At 45.8% G+C, this 23044-nt stretch overlaps 6 non-coding genes across 6 annotated transcripts; all 6 read right to left on the reverse strand.

Annotated features, from left to right (window-relative positions):
* Positions 1-1735: 1735 nt before the first annotated feature.
* On the reverse strand, positions 1736-1809 carry trnan-guu (transfer RNA asparagine (anticodon GUU)). Its single transcript has one exon. It is a non-coding gene; the product is annotated as a tRNA-Asn (tRNA).
* A 2229-nt stretch (positions 1810-4038) lies between these two features.
* On the reverse strand, positions 4039-4112 carry trnan-guu (transfer RNA asparagine (anticodon GUU)). The gene has a single exon. It is a non-coding gene; the product is annotated as a tRNA-Asn (tRNA).
* Positions 4113-6346: 2234 nt separating this feature from the next.
* On the reverse strand, positions 6347-6420 carry trnan-guu (transfer RNA asparagine (anticodon GUU)). Its single transcript has one exon. It is a non-coding gene; the product is annotated as a tRNA-Asn (tRNA).
* A 2234-nt stretch (positions 6421-8654) lies between these two features.
* trnan-guu (transfer RNA asparagine (anticodon GUU)) lies at positions 8655-8728 on the reverse strand. The gene has a single exon. It is a non-coding gene; the product is annotated as a tRNA-Asn (tRNA).
* Positions 8729-10961: 2233 nt separating this feature from the next.
* trnan-guu (transfer RNA asparagine (anticodon GUU)) lies at positions 10962-11035 on the reverse strand. Its single transcript has one exon. It is a non-coding gene; the product is annotated as a tRNA-Asn (tRNA).
* A 2233-nt stretch (positions 11036-13268) lies between these two features.
* Positions 13269-13342, reverse strand: trnan-guu (transfer RNA asparagine (anticodon GUU)). Its single transcript has one exon. It is a non-coding gene; the product is annotated as a tRNA-Asn (tRNA).
* Between the last annotated feature and the right edge of the window lie 9702 nt (positions 13343-23044).

Genomic DNA, 23044 nt, shown 5'->3' on the forward strand with positions numbered 1-23044 from the left:
ACCAACATCGATCTGAAATTGGATACGTGACAAGAAACAGAGCCATCACTAACAGTTTGCTTTTGAACTGGAGAAGGTTTCTCGTGAAATTAGCTTGAGGCTCGAGGTATGCAAGGTCAACATAACTTAGGTAAAACACGCAAACACTTGCCTCTTTAGCAGACAGTGAAAGGATTACAAGACGCAAATTAAACATTTTCGACAAGTGATACAGGGGACTGGGAAGATAAGTATTATAAACTGTGAACACCAATGTTCTGGAGCACAATACTTACATTCAAAGACCGAAAACATCCAGGTCCTGATTAATCAGATTGCATTGTGGTACTTTTCTGCAAAACTTCCACTTGTAATGTCCTACAAAAGAGTGACAAAACCCATCCCTGTCAGCCCAGGATAGAAAATCCGAAGGGATGAACGTTTGCTTATTTTCTGAAGACTCACAAAGCCAAGACTGGGTTTTGGTGATTGTTTCCTTTCCACTCCCAGGAGCCGCAGTGGTTGGGGCGGTGGGTTGGGAAAAGTAAAACGTGCCCGTCAGCAGCGTGTGGGGTTATTTCAGCTTCCTCTCATCTGACAACGCTGTGACTTGACTCCGATGTTCTCAGAGATATTTATTGACGCGAGACAATGAGAAGATTCTCATTCCCGCAGATCGGGAATTCAAACCGTTTGCCGGCTTCAGGACAATGAGAAAGATTAATTGGGGTGTGTGAAGAAGCTGTGAGCTGCATTTCAAACAGTTAGGTGGACTCAGATGCGTCATCCATTGCGCCCCGGCCCTTTGCGTATCTTACGCCACCATGCTGCAGAGTTCTGACGTTAACACGGACATGCGCAGCAATGGGAACAGTCACAAGGTCAACAACCAAAGATAATCAGTGTCACTGCTTCCCTTCCACAGTCACAACTTTGTGAAGCAGTATCTTTCACTGGCAAAGGAAACACCCTTGTCCTCAGGTGCCTGCTTCATTTCGATCACGATTTCCAGCCCCTCACTGTTCTAGTCTCATTTCCAAACACTTGGCTCATAGCCTCAAAAGAAGCTCTGCGTGTATCTGCTTGTTCCACTCGAACAGGCAGTGGGTTACAGTTTCCCACCACTCCCAATGTGAGTGAAATATTTTTCCCCCTCCACTGATTTGAATCTTAAAGAAGAAGCCGGGGAGCAAGCTCCCTTTCTTTTCGGCGACATTTCTCATTTTGTAGTCGGCGGGGTCCACACCTGTGTGGGGAAAGCGCAATGGATTTCAAGTCCATCGCATTAACCACTCCGCCCACGAATACAGAACCACACTGACAGCTTCACTTCCCAGGTCTGTCTGCCTGTGGAGCAGAGAAAGAGTGAATTATCGCAGAGTTTGTTTGAATCCAATCATTTCACAGTGATTCGAAAGGGTTAAATATCTGCACACGGCGAGTCTAGGTGTTTCATCGCAAAAGATGAAATGAACTTTCAGTCAAAAACAAAACACGAGACTGCAGGAGGAACTGAGAAGGTCAGGCAACATCGGTGGAATGAGAATCAGAGACAGCGTTTCAGAATTCCGTTTTCTCCGACAGGGACTGTCGAGTTTCTCTTTTTGTCTCGGCTTCTCAGCATCCGCATTCCCTCACGTCAGACATTAATTCAATCCAGAAACCCCTTTGGGGAAAGGATTTCTGTTTGGGGAACATTTTCCTGACCCCATTAAAAGCGGACGGTTTCAAAGCCAAGAACGGGCAGCAAACACACCGCCCCTGGGTGGGCTCGAACCACCAACCTTTCGGTTAACAGCCGAACGCGCTAACCAATTGCGCCACAGAGGCACGTGCGAGTGTGGGCTGCACCATCGCTTAGGGGAGGCTGTTAGTGAGTTCATAATTCAGCCGGCCCCACCGAGAATTACAATTGTCGTCCATCAGTTTTACTTTTACATAATAAAGCCTGGGACATTCATTGTGGAGACACCGGGGACAGTCTGCAGACACATCCATGTCACGAGGAACTAGCTTTGTGCTCCGGGGCCGTCGCCCTTCCAGCCTTTCAGTGTTTTGCCTGTTCCCGAGTTCTCTCATTGGCTCGGAGGAGAGAAGGGGTTTGAATTCCTGATGTGCAGGAACGACAATTCTTTCAATGTCTCAGATCAGTTCATACCCCGAGAACATCAGAGTCAATCTCCCGGCCTCTACAACAAGAGGACGTTGTCTGGACTGTCTCTGGACAATCGTTAGGATGAATGTAGATTGGTAAATGTATTTGGTGACAGTTCTGTTCTAGCCCTGTGAGCGAAACGTGGATCTGAAGGAATAAAAGGGTCATTACCAACATCGATCTGAAATTGGATACGTGACAAGAAACAGAGCCATCACTAACAGTTTGCTTTTGAACTGGAGAAGGTTTCTCGTGAAATTAGCTTGAGGCTCGAGGTATGCAAGGTCAACATAACTTAGGTAAAACACGCAAACACTTGCCTCTTTAGCAGACAGTGAAAGGATTACAAGACGCAAATTAAACATTTTCGACAAGTGATACAGGGGACTGGGAAGATAAGTATTATAAACTGTGAACACCAATGTTCTGGAGCACAATACTTACATTCAAAGACCGAAAACATCCAGGTCCTGATTAATCAGATTGCATTGTGGTACTTTTCTGCAAAACTTCCACTTGTAATGTCCTACAAAAGAGTGACAAAACCCATCCCTGTCAGCCCAGGATAGAAAATCCGAAGGGATGAACGTTTGCTTATTTTCTGAAGACTCACAAAGCCAAGACTGGGTTTTGGTGATTGTTTCCTTTCCACTCCCAGGAGCCGCAGTGGTTGGGGCGGTGGGTTGGGAAAAGTAAAACGTGCCCGTCAGCAGCGTGTGGGGTTATTTCAGCTTCCTCTCATCTGACAACGCTGTGACTTGACTCCGATGTTCTCAGAGATATTTATTGACGCGAGACAATGAGAAGATTCTCATTCCCGCAGATCGGGAATTCAAACCGTTTGCCGGCTTCAGGACAATGAGAAAGATTAATTGGGGTGTGTGAAGAAGCTGTGAGCTGCATTTCAAACAGTTAGGTGGACTCAGATGCGTCATCCATTGCGCCCCGGCCCTTTGCGTATCTTACGCCACCATGCTGCAGAGTTCTGACGTTAACACGGACATGCGCAGCAATGGGAACAGTCACAAGGTCAACAACCAAAGATAATCAGTGTCACTGCTTCCCTTCCACAGTCACAACTTTGTGAAGCAGTATCTTTCACTGGCAAAGGAAACACCCTTGTCCTCAGGTGCCTGCTTCATTTCGATCACGATTTCCAGCCCCTCACTGTTCTAGTCTCATTTCCAAACACTTGGCTCATAGCCTCAAAAGAAGCTCTGCGTGTATCTGCTTGTTCCACTCGAACAGGCAGTGGGTTACAGTTTCCCACCACTCCCAATGTGAGTGAAATATTTTCCCCCCTCCAGTGATTTGAATCTTAAAGAAGAAGCCGGGGAGCAAGCTCCCTTTCTTTTCGGCGACATTTCACATTTTGTAGTCGGCGGGGTTCACACCTGCGTGGGGAAAGCGCAATGGATTTCAAGTCCATCGCATTAACCACTCGGCCCACGAATACAGAACCACACTGACAGCTTCACTTCCCAGGTCTGTCTGCCTGTGGAGCAGAGAAAGAGTGAATTATCGCAGAGTTTGTTTGAATCCAATCATTTCACAGTGATTCGAAAGGGTTAAATATCTGCACACGGCGAGTCTAGGTGTTTCATCGCAAAAGATGAAATGAACTTTCAGTCAAAAACAAAACACGAGACTGCAGGAGGAACTGAGAAGGTCAGGCAACATCGGTGGAATGAGAATCAGAGACAGCGTTTCAGAATTCCGTTTTCTCCGACAGGGACTGTCGAGTTTCTCTTTTTGTCTCGGCTTCTCAGCATCCGCATTCCCTCACGTCAGACATTAATTCAATCCAGAAACCCCTTTGGGGAAAGGATTTCTGTTTGGGGAACATTTTCCTGACCCCATTAAAAGCGGACGGTTTCAAAGCCAAGAACGGGCAGCAAACACACCGCCCCTGGGTGGGCTCGAACCACCAACCTTTCGGTTAACAGCCGAACGCGCTAACCAATTGCGCCACAGAGGCACGTGCGAGTGTGGGCTGCACCATCGCTTAGGGGAGGCTGTTAGTGAGTTCATAATTCAGCCGGCCCCACCGAGAATTACAATTGTCGTCCATCAGTTTTACTTTTACATAATAAAGCCTGGGACATTCATTGTGGAGACACCGGGGACAGTCTGCAGACACATCCATGTCACGAGGAACTAGCTTTGTGCTCCGGGGCCGTCGCCCTTCCAGCCTTTCAGTGTTTTGCCTGTTCCCGAGTTCTCTCATTGGCTCGGAGGAGAGAAGGGGTTTGAATTCCTGATGTGCAGGAACGACAATTCTTTCAATGTCTCAGATCAGTTCATACCCCGAGAACATCAGAGTCAATCTCCCGGCCTCTACAACAAGAGGACGTTGTCTGGACTGTCTCTGGACAATCGTTAGGATGAATGTAAATTGGTAAATGTATTTGGTGACAGTTCTGTTCTAGCCCTGTGGATCTAGCGAAACGTGGATCTGAAGGAATAAAAGGGTCATTAACAACATCGATCTGAAATTGGATACGTGACAAGAAACAGAGCCATCACTAACAGTTTGCTTTTGAACTGGAGAAGGTTTCTCGTGAAATTAGCTTGAGGCTCGAGGTATGCAAGGTCAACATAACTTAGGTAAAACACGCAAACACTTGCCTCTTTAGCAGACAGTGAAAGGATTACAAGACGCAAATTAAACATTTTCGACAAGTGATACAGGGGACTGGGAAGATAAGTATTATAAACTGTGAACACCAATGTTCTGGAGCACAATACTTACATTCAAAGACCGAAAACATCCAGGTCCTGATTAATCAGATTGCATTGTGGTACTTTTCTGCAAAACTTCCACTTGTAATGTCCTACAAAAGAGTGACAAAACCCATCCCTGTCAGCCCAGGATAGAAAATCCGAAGGGATGAACGTTTGCTTATTTTCTGAAGACTCACAAAGCCAAGACTGGGTTTTGGTGATTGTTTCCTTTCCACTCCCAGGAGCCGCAGTGGTTGGGGCGGTGGGTTGGGAAAAGTAAAACGTGCCCGTCAGCAGCGTGTGGGGTTATTTCAGCTTCCTCTCATCTGACAACGCTGTGACTTGACTCCGATGTTCTCAGAGATATTTATTGACGCGAGACAATGAGAAGATTCTCATTCCCGCAGATCGGGAATTCAAACCGTTTGCCGGCTTCAGGACAATGAGAAAGATTAATTGGGGTGTGTGAAGAAGCTGTGAGCTGCATTTCAAACAGTTAGGTGGACTCAGATGCGTCATCCATTGCGCCCCGGCCCTTTGCGTATCTTACGCCACCATGCTGCAGAGTTCTGACGTTAACACGGACATGCGCAGCAATGGGAACAGTCACAAGGTCAACAACCAAAGATAATCAGTGTCACTGCTTCCCTTCCACAGTCACAACTTTGTGAAGCAGTATCTTTCACTGGCAAAGGAAACACCCTTGTCCTCAGGTGCCTGCTTCATTTCGATCACGATTTCCAGCCCCTCACTGTTCTAGTCTCATTTCCAAACACTTGGCTCATAGCCTCAAAAGAAGCTCTGCGTGTATCTGCTTGTTCCACTCGAACAGGCAGTGGGTTACAGTTTCCCACCACTCCCAATGTGAGTGAAATATTTTTCCCCCTCCACTGATTTGAATCTTAAAGAAGAAGCCGGGGAGCAAGCTCCCTTTCTTTTCGGCGACATTTCTCATTTTGTAGTCGGCGGGGTCCACACCTGCGTGGGGAAAGCGCAATGGATTTCAAGTCCATCGCATTAACCACTCGGCCCACGAATACAGAACCACACTGACAGCTTCACTTCCCAGGTCTGTCTGCCTGTGGAGCAGAGAAAGAGTGAATTATCGCAGAGTTTGTTTGAATCCAATCATTTCACAGTGATTCGAAAGGGTTAAATATCTGCACACGGCGAGTCTAGGTGTTTCATCGCAAAAGATGAAATGAACTTTCAGTCAAAAACAAAACACGAGACTGCAGGAGGAACTGAGAAGGTCAGGCAACATCGGTGGAATGAGAATCAGAGACAGCGTTTCAGAATTCCGTTTTCTCCGACAGGGACTGTCGAGTTTCTCTTTTTGTCTCGGCTTCTCAGCATCCGCATTCCCTCACGTCAGACATTAATTCAATCCAGAAACCCCTTTGGGGAAAGGATTTCTGTTTGGGGAACATTTTCCTGACCCCATTAAAAGCGGACGGTTTCAAAGCCAAGAACGGGCAGCAAACACACCGCCCCTGGGTGGGCTCGAACCACCAACCTTTCGGTTAACAGCCGAACGCGCTAACCAATTGCGCCACAGAGGCAGGAGCGAGTGTGGGCTGCACCATCGCTTAGGGGAGGCTGTTAGTGAGTTCATAATTCAGCCGGCCCCGCCGAGAATTACAATTGTCGTCTATCAGTTTTACTTTTACATAATAAAGCCTGGGACATTCATTGTGGAGACACCGGGGACAGTCTGCAGACACATCCATGTCACGAGGAACTAGCTTTGTGCTCCGGGGCCGTCGCCCTTCCAGCCTTTCAGTGTTTTGCCTGTTACCGAGTTCTCTCATTGGCTCGGAGGAGAAAAGGGGTTTGAATTCCTGATGTGCAGGAACGACAATTCTTTCAATGTCTCAGATCAGTTCATACCCCGAGAACATCAGAGTCAATCTCCCGGCCTCTACAACAAGAGGACGTTGTCTGGACTGTCTCTGGACAATCGTTAGGATGAATGTAAATTGGTAAATGTATTTGGTGACAGTTCTGTTCTAGCCCTGTGGATCTAGCGAAACGTGGATCTGAAGGAATAAAAGGGTCATTAACAACATCGATCTGAAATTGGATACGTGACAAGAAACAGAGCCATCACTAACAGTTTGCTTTTGAACTGGAGAAGGTTTCTCGTGAAATTAGCTTGAGGCTCGAGGTATGCAAGGTCAACATAACTTAGGTAAAACACGCAAACACTTGCCTCTTTAGCAGACAGTGAAAGGATTACAAGACGCAAATTAAACATTTTCGACAAGTGATACAGGGGACTGGGAAGATAAGTATTATAAACTGTGAACACCAATGTTCTGGAGCACAATACTTACATTCAAAGACCGAAAACATCCAGGTCCTGATTAATCAGATTGCATTGTGGTACTTTTCTGCAAAACTTCCACTTGTAATGTCCTACAAAAGAGTGACAAAACCCATCCCTGTCAGCCCAGGATAGAAAATCCGAAGGGATGAACGTTTGCTTATTTTCTGAAGACTCACAAAGCCAAGACTGGGTTTTGGTGATTGTTTCCTTTCCACTCCCAGGAGCCGCAGTGGTTGGGGCGGTGGGTTGGGAAAAGTAAAACGTGCCCGTCAGCAGCGTGTGGGGTTATTTCAGCTTCCTCTCATCTGACAACGCTGTGACTTGACTCCGATGTTCTCAGAGATATTTATTGACGCGAGACAATGAGAAGATTCTCATTCCCGCAGATCGGGAATTCAAACCGTTTGCCGGCTTCAGGACAATGAGAAAGATTAATTGGGGTGTGTGAAGAAGCTGTGAGCTGCATTTCAAACAGTTAGGTGGACTCAGATGCGTCATCCATTGCGCCCCGGCCCTTTGCGTATCTTACGCCACCATGCTGCAGAGTTCTGACGTTAACACGGACATGCGCAGCAATGGGAACAGTCACAAGGTCAACAACCAAAGATAATCAGTGTCACTGCTTCCCTTCCACAGTCACAACTTTGTGAAGCAGTATCTTTCACTGGCAAAGGAAACACCCTTGTCCTCAGGTGCCTGCTTCATTTCGATCACGATTTCCAGCCCCTCACTGTTCTAGTCTCATTTCCAAACACTTGGCTCATAGCCTCAAAAGAAGCTCTGCGTGTATCTGCTTGTTCCACTCGAACAGGCAGTGGGTTACAGTTTCCCACCACTCCCAATGTGAGTGAAATATTTTTCCCCCTCCACTGATTTGAATCTTAAAGAAGAAGCCGGGGAGCAAGCTCCCTTTCTTTTCGGCGACATTTCTCATTTTGTAGTCGGCGGGGTCCACACCTGTGTGGGGAAAGCGCAATGGATTTCAAGTCCATCGCATTAACCACTCCGCCCACGAATACAGAACCACACTGACAGCTTCACTTCCCAGGTCTGTCTGCCTGTGGAGCAGAGAAAGAGTGAATTATCGCAGAGTTTGTTTGAATCCAATCATTTCACAGTGATTCGAAAGGGTTAAATATCTGCACACGGCGAGTCTAGGTGTTTCATCGCAAAAGATGAAATGAACTTTCAGTCAAAAACAAAACACGAGACTGCAGGAGGAACTGAGAAGGTCAGGCAACATCGGTGGAATGAGAATCAGAGACAGCGTTTCAGAATTCCGTTTTCTCCGACAGGGACTGTCGAGTTTCTCTTTTTGTCTCGGCTTCTCAGCATCCGCATTCCCTCACGTCAGACATTAATTCAATCCAGAAACCCCTTTGGGGAAAGGATTTCTGTTTGGGGAACATTTTCCTGACCCCATTAAAAGCGGACGGTTCCAAAGCCAAGAACGGGCAGCAAACACACCGCCCCTGGGTGGGCTCGAACCACCAACCTTTCGGTTAACAGCCGAACGCGCTAACCAATTGCGCCACAGAGGCAGGAGCGAGTGTGGGCTGCACCATCGCTTAGGGGAGGCTGTTAGTGAGTTCATAATTCAGCCGGCCCCGCCGAGAATTACAATTGTCGTCTATCAGTTTTACTTTTACATAATAAAGCCTGGGACATTCATTGTGGAGACACCGGGGACAGTCTGCAGACACATCCATGTCACGAGGAACTAGCTTTGTGCTCCGGGGCCGTCGCCCTTCCAGCCTTTCAGTGTTTTGCCTGTTACCGAGTTCTCTCATTGGCTCGGAGGAGAAAAGGGGTTTGAATTCCTGATGTGCAGGAACGACAATTCTTTCAATGTCTCAGATCAGTTCATACCCCGAGAACATCAGAGTCAATCTCCCGGCCTCTACAACAAGAGGACGTTGTCTGGACTGTCTCTGGACAATCGTTAGGATGAATGTAAATTGGTAAATGTATTTGGTGACAGTTCTGTTCTAGCCCTGTGGATCTAGCGAAACGTGGATCTGAAGGAATAAAAGGGTCATTAACAACATCGATCTGAAATTGGATACGTGACAAGAAACAGAGCCATCACTAACAGTTTGCTTTTGAACTGGAGAAGGTTTCTCGTGAAATTAGCTTGAGGCTCGAGGTATGCAAGGTCAACATAACTTAGGTAAAACACGCAAACACTTGCCTCTTTAGCAGACAGTGAAAGGATTACAAGACGCAAATTAAACATTTTCGACAAGTGATACAGGGGACTGGGAAGATAAGTATTATAAACTGTGAACACCAATGTTCTGGAGCACAATACTTACATTCAAAGACCGAAAACATCCAGGTCCTGATTAATCAGATTGCATTGTGGTACTTTTCTGCAAAACTTCCACTTGTAATGTCCTACAAAAGAGTGACAAAACCCATCCCTGTCAGCCCAGGATAGAAAATCCGAAGGGATGAACGTTTGCTTATTTTCTGAAGACTCACAAAGCCAAGACTGGGTTTTGGTGATTGTTTCCTTTCCACTCCCAGGAGCCGCAGTGGTTGGGGCGGTGGGTTGGGAAAAGTAAAACGTGCCCGTCAGCAGCGTGTGGGGTTATTTCAGCTTCCTCTCATCTGACAACGCTGTGACTTGACTCCGATGTTCTCAGAGATATTTATTGACGCGAGACAATGAGAAGATTCTCATTCCCGCAGATCGGGAATTCAAACCGTTTGCCGGCTTCAGGACAATGAGAAAGATTAATTGGGGTGTGTGAAGAAGCTGTGAGCTGCATTTCAAACAGTTAGGTGGACTCAGATGCGTCATCCATTGCGCCCCGGCCCTTTGCGTATCTTACGCCACCATGCTGCAGAGTTCTGACGTTAACACGGACATGCGCAGCAATGGGAACAGTCACAAGGTCAACAACCAAAGATAATCAGTGTCACTGCTTCCCTTCCACAGTCACAACTTTGTGAAGCAGTATCTTTCACTGGCAAAGGAAACACCCTTGTCCTCAGGTGCCTGCTTCATTTCGATCACGATTTCCAGCCCCTCACTGTTCTAGTCTCATTTCCAAACACTTGGCTCATAGCCTCAAAAGAAGCTCTGCGTGTATCTGCTTGTTCCACTCGAACAGGCAGTGGGTTACAGTTTCCCACCACTCCCAATGTGAGTGAAATATTTTTCCCCCTCCACTGATTTGAATCTTAAAGAAGAAGCCGGGGAGCAAGCTCCCTTTCTTTTCGGCGACATTTCTCATTTTGTAGTCGGCGGGGTCCACACCTGCGTGGGGAAAGCGCAATGGATTTCAAGTCCATCGCATTAACCACTCGGCCCACGAATACAGAACCACACTGACAGCTTCACTTCCCAGGTCTGTCTGCCTGTGGAGCAGAGAAAGAGTGAATTATCGCAGAGTTTGTTTGAATCCAATCATTTCACAGTGATTCGAAAGGGTTAAATATCTGCACACGGCGAGTCTAGGTGTTTCATCGCAAAAGATGAAATGAACTTTCAGTCAAAAACAAAACACGAGACTGCAGGAGGAACTGAGAAGGTCAGGCAACATCGGTGGAATGAGAATCAGAGACAGCGTTTCAGAATTCCGTTTTCTCCGACAGGGACTGTCGAGTTTCTTTTTTGTCTCGGCTTCTCAGCATCCGCATTCCCTCACGTCAGACATTAATTCAATCCAGAAACCCCTTTGGGGAAAGGATTTCTGTTTGGGGAACATTTTCCTGACCCCATTAAAAGCGGACGGTTTCAAAGCCAAGAACGGGCAGCAAACACACCGCCCCTGGGTGGGCTCGAACCACCAACCTTTCGGTTAACAGCCGAACGCGCTAACCAATTGCGCCACAGAGGCACGTGTGAGTGTGGGCTGCACCATCGCTTAGGGGAGGCTGTTAGTGAGTTCATAATTCAGCCGGCCCCACCGAGAATTACAATTGTCGTCCATCAGTTTTACTTTTACATAATAAAGCCTGGGACATTCATTGTGGAGACACCGGGGACAGTCTGCAGACACATCCATGTCACGAGGAACTAGCTTTGTGCTCCGGGGCCGTCGCCCTTCCAGCCTTTCAGTGTTTTGCCTGTTCCCGAGTTCTCTCATTGGCTCGGAGGAGAGAAGGGGTTTGAATTCCTGATGTGCAGGAACGACAATTCTTTCAATGTCTCAGATCAGTTCATACCCCGAGAACATCAGAGTCAATCTCCCGGCCTCTACAACAAGAGGACGTTGTCTGGACTGTCTCTGGACAATCGTTAGGATGAATGTAGATTGGTAAATGTATTTGGTGACAGTTCTGTTCTAGCCCTGTGGATCTAGCGAAACGTGGATCTGAAGGAATAAAAGGGTCATTACCAACATCGATCTGAAATTGGATACGTGACAAGAAACAGAGCCATCACTAACAGTTTGCTTTTGAACTGGAGAAGGTTTCTCGTGAAATTAGCTTGAGGCTCGAGGTATGCAAGGTCAACATAACTTAGGTAAAACACGCAAACACTTGCCTCTTTAGCAGACAGTGAAAGGATTACAAGACGCAAATTAAACATTTTCGACAAGTGATACAGGGGACTGGGAAGATAAGTATTATAAACTGTGAACACCAATGTTCTGGAGCACAATACTTACATTCAAAGACCGAAAACATCCAGGTCCTGATTAATCAGATTGCATTGTGGTACTTTTCTGCAAAACTTCCACTTGTAATGTCCTACAAAAGAGTGACAAAACCCATCCCTGTCAGCCCAGGATAGAAAATCCGAAGGGATGAACGTTTGCTTATTTTCTGAAGACTCACAAAGCCAAGACTGGGTTTTGGTGATTGTTTCCTTTCCACTCCCAGGAGCCGCAGTGGTTGGGGCGGTGGGTTGGGAAAAGTAAAACGTGCCCGTCAGCAGCGTGTGGGGTTATTTCAGCTTCCTCTCATCTGACAACGCTGTGACTTGACTCCGATGTTCTCAGAGATATTTATTGACGCGAGACAATGAGAAGATTCTCATTCCCGCAGATCGGGAATTCAAACCGTTTGCCGGCTTCAGGACAATGAGAAAGATTAATTGGGGTGTGTGAAGAAGCTGTGAGCTGCATTTCAAACAGTTAGGTGGACTCAGATGCGTCATCCATTGCGCCCCGGCCCTTTGCGTATCTTACGCCACCATGCTGCAGAGTTCTGACGTTAACACGGACATGCGCAGCAATGGGAACAGTCACAAGGTCAACAACCAAAGATAATCAGTGTCACTGCTTCCCTTCCACAGTCACAACTTTGTGAAGCAGTATCTTTCACTGGCAAAGGAAACACCCTTGTCCTCAGGTGCCTGCTTCATTTCGATCACGATTTCCAGCCCCTCACTGTTCTAGTCTCATTTCCAAACACTTGGCTCATAGCCTCAAAAGAAGCTCTGCGTGTATCTGCTTGTTCCACTCGAACAGGCAGTGGGTTACAGTTTCCCACCACTCCCAATGTGAGTGAAATATTTTTCCCCCTCCACTGATTTGAATCTTAAAGAAGAAGCCGGGGAGCAAGCTCCCTTTCTTTTCGGCGACATTTCTCATTTTGTAGTCGGCGGGGTTCACACCTGCGTGGGGAAAGCGCAATGGATTTCAAGTCCATCGCATTAACCACTCCGCCCACGAATACAGAACCACACTGACAGCTTCACTTCCCAGGTCTGTCTGCCTGTGGAGCAGAGAAAGAGTGAATTATCGCAGAGTTTGTTTGAATCCAATCATTTCACAGTGATTCGAAAGGGTTAAATATCTGCACACGGCGAGTCTAGGTGTTTCATCGCAAAAGATGAAATGAACTTTCAGTCAAAAACAAAACACGAGACTGCAGGAGGAACTGAGAAGGTCAGGCAACATCGGTGGAATGAGAATCAGAGACAGCGTTTCAGAATTCAGTTTTCTCCGACAGGGACTGTCGAGTTTCTTTTTTGTCTCGGCTTCTCAGCATCCGCATTCCCTCACGTCAGACATTAATTCAAACCAGAAACCCCTTTGGGGAAAAGATTTCTGTTTGGGGAACATTTTCCTGACCCCATTAAAAGCGGACGGTTTCAAAGCCAAGAACGGGCAGCAAACACACCGCCCCTGGGTGGGCTCGAACCACCAACCTTTCGGTTAACAGCCGAACGCGCTAACCAATTGCGCCACAGAGGCACGTGCGAGTGTGGGCCGCACCATCGCTTAGGGGAGGCTGTTAGTGAGTTCATAATTCAGCCGGCCCCACCGAGAATTACAATTGTCGTCTATCAGTTTTACTTTTACATAATAAAGCCTGGGACATTCATTGTGGAGACACCGGGGACAGTCTGCAGACACATCCATGTCACGAGGAACTAGCTTTGTGCTCCGGGGCCGTCGCCCTTCCAGCCTTTCAGTGTTTTGCCTGTTCCCGAGTTCTCTCATTGGCTCGGAGGAGAGAAGGGGTTTGAATTCCTGATGTGCAGGAACGACGATTCTTTCAATGTCTCAGATCAGTTCATACCCCGAGGACATCAGAGTCAACCTCCCGGCCTCTACAACAAGGGGTCGATGTCTGGACTGTCTCTGGACAATCGGTAGGATGAATGTAGATTGGTAAATGTATTTGGTGACAGTTCTGTTCTAGCCCTGTGAGCGAAACGTGGATCTGAAGGAATAAAAGGGTCATTAACAACATCGATCTGAAATTGGATACGTGACAAGAAACAGAGCCATCACTAACAGTTTGCTTTTGAACTGGAGAAGGTTTCTCGTGAAATTAGCTGGAGGCTCGAGGTATGCAAGGTCAACATAACTTAGGGAAAACACGCAAACACTTGCCTCTTTAGCAGACAGTGAAAGGATTACAAGACGCAAATTAAACATTTTCGACAAGTGATACAGGGGACTGGGAAGATAAGTAATATAAACTGTGAACACCAAAGTTCTGGAGTACAACACACACATTCAAAGACTGAAAATATCCAGGTCCTGATTAATCAGATTGCATTGTGGTGCTCTTCTGCAAAACTTCCACTTGTAATGTCCTACAAAAGAGTGACAAAGCTCAGGATAGAAAATCTGAAGGGATGAACGTTGGCTTATTTTCTGAAGATTCACAAAGCTAAGACTGGGTTTTAGTGATTGTTTCCTTTCCACTCCCAGGAGCCGCAGTGGGGGAGAAAAACACCATCTGATTCACTCCTGTCCCTTTTTAGTGAAGGAAACTGCCGTTGCAGGAAAGGGTCCACTCAGTCATCCCAGCTGCATGCTTTACCTGGCTGTACCAGGGATTCAGTAACAAACGGACATTTCACCTGACCAACAAAGAAAGTGGGGTCGGGGGGCTGGGTGCACTTTGAGCTGGAGGTGTTTTCTTTTAAAAGCACTTATTGTATACCTTTTTTCCTGGGGAATTCTGAAGCTGTAATAAAATAAGGTCGTAGTAAAGGTTACCTGAACATACCGCCAGGTTCAGACTCTGCGAGGTCCAACAGGTTTTTGTTTTAAAGCTGCTCATTTCTTTCAGCCTCCAGCACTAGTGTCATGTCTCAGAAGGATCAGTGAATGAGTAGCTAATCTTGTTAGAAATTGTATATTTTTCAGGACTACAGGTTCATTGTTTCATTTGCATTGCAAAGTTTACTGGCAACAGTTTGAGGTGTGGGCTGTATTCACTGGAAATAAAGTTTTAAAATCTCACAAACACCAGGGTATAGTCCAACAGATTTATTTGGAGGCACTGGGTTTCGAAGTGCTGCTCCTTCATCAGGTAGCTGTGGAGTAGGATCACAAGGCACAGAATATAGTGCAAAAAGATTATAGTGTCATGCAACATAAGTGATGAATTGAAGAAACCTAGATTTCTGTTAAATCATTCATCTTTCAAAATGGATTGCAGATTTCGGCTAATTAATCTGTACATTCCAGAACTTCTTTTAAGTCACGTTTTCCAGGAAACTTAATGTTTTATAAAAGGAGGTAGCACCTCACGTCAAACAATGCATGAAAGCTGTGAGGTTAGAGTCTGTCTGTAACCCAATCTTGAGTCAGACTGGTTCTACTTCCAAATATATAATCCTGCAAATGCAAATTCACTCCAAATGCGTGAGTGCGTGCATGAGAGAGAGAGTGTGTGTGTAAGTGCGTGTGCATGCTGGGTAAAGTGTGTGTGTGAGATGGAATATAATCATGTGCGAAGATGTATGCATTGGTGTGAGTGGAGGGACATATTATTGTGTGTCTGAGAGAGAGCATGTCTTCCGGAAAGGCTCTGCACGAGCGTGTGAGTGTGTAAGTGTGTGTGTGTGTGAGTGAGAGAGAGAGAGAGAGAGCATAACAGTGAAGTGGGGTTACCTGTCATGTGACATGAACCCAAGGTCGCGGTTGAGGCCATCCTCCTGGTTTGCCAAACTGGCTATTAGCCTTTGCTGGGCCACTAAAAGTGATTAAGCAGTTACACAACACACATGGGAGAGGGCAGGGTGGGACTTGTCTTTCGATTTGCAGAAGGTGGGACGTTCTGGGCGCTGGAAACTAGGGAAAACACACACTGGAGGACCTTCGGCACAGAGAGATGGAGCTGGAAGCCAGGCTGGAGACACGTTGGGGGAATCACTGTGGATACAGGCCGTTTGGCCCACCAAGTCCATACTGACACTCGGAAGAACATACCCCACCCCCGACCCACCCGATAACCCCCACAGCTTATCCCTGAATTTCGAACGCCCAATCCATTCTAGCCAGTACATTTTTGGAACATGGAAGGAAAACCAAGCACCCAGAGGAAACCCACGTAGACAGGGAGTGGGGGAGGGGTAGGAAAGGGCAAAATCCACACTGTCACCATGAGGGTGGGTTCAAACCCAGGTCCCTGGCGCTGTAAGGAATCCCCTCTCCAGCACTCGGCAACCGATTGGCTTCTGCCCAATCCTGGTGACACTCCAGTCAGTTTGAGGAAATCAATTTGCTTCCATAGAGTTTCCACGGGGCAGGGGTCGTTGTTACCCGCCAGATTCAACAATCCAATGAAAGGCTCGTCTACAGCGAGAACACTAGTCCACATTTCGCCAAAGAATTAAAGTTCTCACTGCAATTAGAGCCCTTGAGCACTCCCACGCAGGCTGCGTGTATTCATGGGGATTCTCAATGCATGTTGATATTCGAAATTCCCCAATCCTGGGAAAAAAGATTGAGTGCATTCACCCTCTCCATGCCTCTCAGGATCTCTTCACCTCTATAAGCCCGCCCCAACCACCCGAGGCTCTTATGCTCGAAACAAATACGTCTTAGCTTGTCCAACCTCTCCCTGTTACTCAGACCTTGAGTCCTGGTTTCTTGTAAACGTCTTCTGCACTCTTTTCAAGTTTAATAACATCCTTTTTCGCAAGGTGATCAAAACGAATCACAATACTCCAAGTGCGGCCTCACCAACATCCTGATTAACTGCAACATAACTTGTCAACTTCTATACTCAATGCCCTGACTGATGAAGGCCAGTGAGGCTTAAGCCTTCTTCACTGCCCTGTCTACCTATGTTGTTGGACATATCGGATCTGCTCCAAACTGGATAATCTAACTGATGTGACAGGAAACCGCTTCCTTTCTTGAGACAAGTCTCCCAGAGAGAACTTGCTGGCTGACTGTCTGAACTACTGAACCTCAGTGCCCTACTGCCCTCAGGAGGGGGGTCCACATATTTGCGTAAAGTGGTGCTCGAAATTTTTATCATCTTTGGGATGGATCTCCATTCATTCAGTGCTATGGAGTCATGTAGGCCAGAAACATACCCTTCAGACCAACCAGTCCATGATCCCCAACTAAACTAATGCCCCCTGTCTGCTCTTGGCCTATAACCAGTTTGTTAATAGTTGTGTTTATTTTTTAACTGTAACGATTGGATAAAAAAATTGCTGATAATTGATTTTAGAGTGTTGCGGATTTATTTTTATCACTAGAACAGGTTACACCACTTTTCAGGCTAATTTTACCTAATGTAGGGCAACATGTTCCTCTGGGTGTTTCTGTTTGAGATCTTGAATGCTGCTGTGATGTCCTGCTGAATGCAATGGAGTCAATATTAATCCTAGCCTCACTGTGGCTGTGGGTGAATTGCCTTAATTTGGCTCCTGACTCAGAAACTGCGCAGAGAATCAACTGCTGAAACAATGATTTACACTTTATTGTATGTAGCAACCAAAGATAACCCCCCCGCCCTCAAGTCACCAAGTTCAACCTCACTCCCAACTTGGGGATCACCCAATTGATGGCAGAATTTAACTGACTTTCCACCGACAATATCTGTCTCTGGAAGTGTTCAGGGATTCACTGCAGTGTTGTTCTTCCAAGTACTGCTGCTGCATCTTTCTGGGTTTAAATTCTGGTGGAGATTCCTCACTTTGAAATCTGTGGTGTGATGTTTCTTTAGATTCTAACACCACCTCCCCACATTGCTAGAGACCTCCAGTGTGTAGCATACCTTCTTAGCCTTGAGGTTTAGCTGTCTGCTTGAAACAGACTGTCCTGCAATTAACCTCTTGGTGTCAAGGCCATCCTTCCACAGACAGACTAACTTGTCCTTTTGTCACGAGTTTATTAAAAACTTATCTCATCTGTCCCAGGAAACAGCTTGTTGTTATACATCCTTCTTCCCAGGAATAGTTAACTAGCAGAAATTAGGCCATTCAGCCCATTGAATCTGCTCCACCATTCAATCCTGGCTGATAACTTTCTCATCCCCATTCTCCCTGTAACCCTTGATACTTAAGAATGATTATATGGTGGAGCAGACTCAATGGGCTGAATTGCCTAATTTCTGCTTCTGAGGGCTTATGATTTTGCAGTTTCTCAGTGGCCCTTTTGTTTCTTGGTCCAGAAAGAGTTATTGCTGACTCAGGTAGTTTGGAAAGTTCTGGAGTTTACAGGACCACACCATATTCCTCTCTGCATTGTCCAGGAATAACTATTCCTTCTGAGATATTGGAAATTCCAGAGAAACCTTGGTATCCCTGAATAAAATCGGTTTGTCAGAAAATCTCTGCTGCTACTCTGGAACAGAAGGATTATGGGGAGAAAATTCAGAAATCAGATGTGCAAAGAGACGATGGAGTTCTATTCCAGGATTCTCTCAAGGTAAACTTGAAGGTTGCATCACTAGTTGGGGAGGCAAATGCAATGATGGCATTTATTTTGATCAGACTTGAATATAAAGGCAGGAATGTACTTCTGAGGCTCTGTAAGGCTCTGGTCAAGCCGCATTTGGAGTATTGAACGCAATTTTGGGCCCCATATCTCAGGAAGGATGTACTGGCCCCTTTATTATTAACTATTCAATTCAGCTCATTGAATCAATTCTGCCATTTATTCAGATCACGTTAGCTCTGGTAAACATCAACTCCACTTTCTGGCTATTTCCACATAATCCTCAATTCCCTCACCAGTTAAACAAAAACTGACAGCCTTGAATGTACTTAACGACCCAAGCTCAACAACCCCCTGTAGTAACATGTTCCACAGATTTACTGCCCCCAGTAAAAATTCCTATCTGTCTTCAACATGCAATCTCTCATTTGCAGGTTATTCCCTCTGGTGCTAGACTCACCCACAAAGGTAAACTTTTCCACATCAAGCCTGTCAAGTCTCCTCAGAATCGTTTGTGTGAAAATAAGGTTACCTCTAAATCTTCTCACTTCTAATAAGTATAGGCCCAACCAATTCACTTCTCTTCATATGATATTCTTTTCATCTAGGTCAAACTTCTCTGGACTGCCACCAAAGTCAGTATATCTTTCCTTGGGTAAAGGACCCACCCAGTGTTCAGTTTTGGCCTGACTGTTGCCTGATAGAGGTTCACTATAACCTCCCGACTTTTATACTCTATTTAAAGGTCAACCTCCCATTTGCCTTCCCTATTACTCACTGAACTTGGATGAAGAGATGCATGGGTATGGGCTTCCAAATCCCTCTATTCAACAGCTTTCTCCATTTAACATTCAACACTGTTCCTCCTGGCAAAGTGCACAACCTCTTTTCTCCAAATTCTATTCCATTTGCCATTTGCTTAACCTGTCTATATACCTCTGCAGATATTTCATGTCTTCTCACCACCTGCCTTCCCATCAACCATCTTTTCTTCAATCTTGACAATAATGCATTCACTTTACTTATCCAAGTAAATAATTGTAAATAATACATATTGTAAATAATTTTGGCCCCAGCACTGATCCTGTGGCAAACTACTGATTACAACTTGCTATCCTGAACATGCCCCTTATCCCAATTGTATCATTGGTTAGCCAATCCTCTATCCATGCCTCTTTGCTTATTATTTCATGAGATGTGAATATCATTGGGTCTGCCAACAACCCTTCCCAAACTATCCTTGAAAATGTGGCGCTGACCTGCCACTTAAATTGCTTCACATTATGATTTGGTCTGCAATAATGTTCAGGAGCGAGTTCCAGGTTTTTGATCAATAACAAAGAAGCAATGCGATATATTTCACAGTTGGAATGCTGTGTTCACACTTACCTGCTCTTAGTAGTTGAGGTGATGGCTTGGAAGTGCTTTTGAAGAGCCACCAATTAATCAAGCCAGAATGATAGATTGTGGCCAGAGATTCTGCTTTTTGACTTTCATCATCAATCTACATTCTTTCCAGCCAAGATTTTAGTCTGAAACTGCCACACAATTCCTCCTGTTATAGCTTCAATCAGCTATAATAATATGACGATTCTTGGGATGATTTTTCACACCTGAGTGCAAAATAAATACAGGTCATTGTTTCCAGCTCTGCTGGAACAAAAAAACCCAGCAAATTGGTGGATAATTACAGTTAGTGCAAACAAAGCTAGCGATCGATAAAGACTAACCCTGTTTACTTCAATGGCCAAATTACATTTTGAAAACCAAGTACACTCAGACAACTTGTAAAAGTGGTTCATAGGAGGAGAAATGGGGCATTGAAGAGGAGTGAAATGATTGCTTTTGGTCACCGCCACCATTGTCTGAAAAAGATGTTGAAAGGATTCTTAAAAGGTGGGCAACAAAGTGGAGTGGTATAACATTTCAGACTCCGCAAAGTGTAAGATCACTATCTAGTGGAAGAAGAAGACATTTCTTAATTCTCGAAGAACGGGGGAACAAATGGGAAATAAATCTGAATTGGGAACTCTTTCTTATTAAGGATGTTCCTTCACCACAGTCTTGGTTCAGAGCATAAGTTCTTCATCAGGAATGAAGGTTGGTCCAACGGGGCTGAGAGATAATTGGGAAGGGGATGGGGATGGAGGGGAGGTAGCTGTGAATGAAATAGGTCGATGGAGGTGCTGATTTATCGTGAGAGGTAAGACAGGAGGGTGGAGCGAATAGGTGGGAAGCAAGATGAAAATGTAGGACAGCTCAAGAGACCAATGCCGAGTTGGAAGGTTGGATCTGGGACAAGGCGCGTGGTGTGGGAGTGAGGGTGAGGAGAAATATGGAAACTGGTGAAATCGATATTGATCCCATGTAGTTGCTGGATCCCAAGGCGAAAGATGAAGTGTTCTTCCTACAAGCGTCAGGGAGCTAGAGCTTGGAGGGGGATGCGGCACAGGACTTGCATGCCCTTGACGGATTGGGAGGGGAAGTTAAAGTATTCAGCCACAGGGCGGTGGGGTCGTTTAGGTTTGGGGACTTGGAGCTGTATTTTGAAATGTTCTGCAAGTTGGCATCCAGTCTCCCCAATGTGGCAGAGCAATGGACATATAAATAAATCTTATAAACAAATTGTATAAATTTTAGCATGCTGGAGTTATTATCTTTAATGAAGATAACGAAAATATTAATAAAATTGGGTGACTGTTTGAAACGGTTTGTTGGTCAGGCTCAACTCATCCCCTTGAAATGAGACAATGCCATTGATAGCGGTGAACTGCTCTTTTTGCTGTAAAATCACAAGTTATTGATTTATTTTCACAACTTACTGGTATTCACACCTGCACATTCAATGTCAAACTCTGACATCAGAAATGAAATTACACCATTAATTTTGACTGACAATATTCGAACAAACAAATTAGTAGCACACAGTGAATACCAAGCCTGATAAATATGAAATCAAATTTGACCAAAAAAATACACAATCAAGATGGGAGATAATAAATGGGGGAAGGGCAGAAGGCAAGAAATGCAGCATCAAAGAAGGTGCTCCTCCAGGGAATGTATTTTACGAACTACAACTGCTAAATATAAACAAACACTCTGACATGACCCTCCGGTTTTAATGTGAACCAAAGCCCCATACAGTAGGTACCATTTAAATAAGTTAATAGATACAAGCCTTGAGCAAATCCAGCCCCGCTTTTGGAACTCGGAGTTTTCTCCAGCTCCGGGGGGTTGTTGAGCTCCTGGGCTCTAGCTGCCACTGCTCTACTGAAGAAGCTTTGGGAAGCAGATGCAAAGGCAAGATACAGAACAGAGCACCTTTGCCAAGGAAAGCAGCTTATGGAGACATTGAGCAATAGCATCACATGGTCTTGACCCCTCGGTTATGCGCCCAACACACTCATACTGCACTACTCTGCTTCAGTGCTCCCAGTCACCGGATTGTGGATCAGTTTAAAGTCGATCCTCTATCTCTGATAACATCGCTGCACAAGGCAGTGAAGAAAGGTTTAATCACACTAACCTTCATCAGTTAGGGAATTGAGTATAGATGTTGGCAAGATATAGTGTAGTTATATAGAACGTTGATGAGGCTGCACCTGGAATATTGTGATCAGTTTTGGTCTCCTTGGTATCGTGTGATTTCTGACATCTTCAACTCTGGGTTTGTGTTGAACTTGATAGGATATTTTGTCCAACTCAGCATGTTTAAACAGTATCGCTCGCAGGGAGTCATTTGAAATATTTGAGGAGGTGAGTTCAACAAGATTGAAGTATTCAAAGTTACTTGGACTCTCTTTTAAACTTACATCAGGACCAGTAGTCAGAGACACATACAACATGGAAACAGACCCTTCAGTCCAACTTTTCCATGCTGACCTGATATCCTAAATTAATCTAGTCCCATTTGACAGCACCTGACCCATATACTCTGGCAGCTCATTTCATGTATGTGCCACCCACTGCATGAAGAAGTTGTCCCTTTAATATATTTCGCCTCTCACCCTGAACCTATACCCTCTATTTCTGGACTCCTCCAGCCCAGGGAAAATACCTTGTCTTTTACCCTGTCCATCCCTCTCATGAATTTAAACGCCTATTAGGTCACTCCTCTACCTCCGATGCTCCAGTGAAAACAGCCCCAGCCTATTCAGACTCTCCCTGTAGCTCAAACCCTCCAACCCCCAGCAACGTTCCGTAAATCTTTTCTCATAGAGAAGTCAACGTTTCAGTCCTGAAGAAGGGTTAATACCCAAAATGCTGACTACTCCACATCCTGATGCTGCCTGGCTTGCTGTGTTCTCCAGACCTCCTGCTTGCCTACTTCGGGTTGCAATAGGTAGTGGCTCAGTGGTTACCACCGCAGCCTAACTGTGCCACAGATCCAGGTTTGATTCCAGCCTTGAGTGACTGTCTGTGAGGAGTTTGCACATTCTGCCAGTGTCTGCGTCGGTTTTCTCTGGGTGGTCCTGTCCAAAGACATGCAGGTCTGAGGTTTGATGAAGGCCTTCCTGCACTTAGAGCAACTGAACAACCTCTCCCCCATGTGGACCCACGAGTGGGCCAGCAGGTCAGAAGAAAGAGCAAAGCCCTTCATGCACTCGGGTCAGAAGAACGGCCTCTCCTCGGTGTGGACCCACTGGTGTCTCAGCAGGTGGGAAGAACTGCTAAAGGCCATCTCGCACTCAGGGCATGAGAACAGCCGTCCTGGGTGTGGATCAACCAGTGCGTCCGCATGGCAGAGGAATCACTAAA

This window comes from Hemiscyllium ocellatum, assembly GCF_020745735.1.
Source record: "Hemiscyllium ocellatum isolate sHemOce1 chromosome 27 unlocalized genomic scaffold, sHemOce1.pat.X.cur. SUPER_27_unloc_6, whole genome shotgun sequence".
NCBI classification, from domain to species: Eukaryota; Metazoa; Chordata; class Chondrichthyes; order Orectolobiformes; family Hemiscylliidae; genus Hemiscyllium; species Hemiscyllium ocellatum.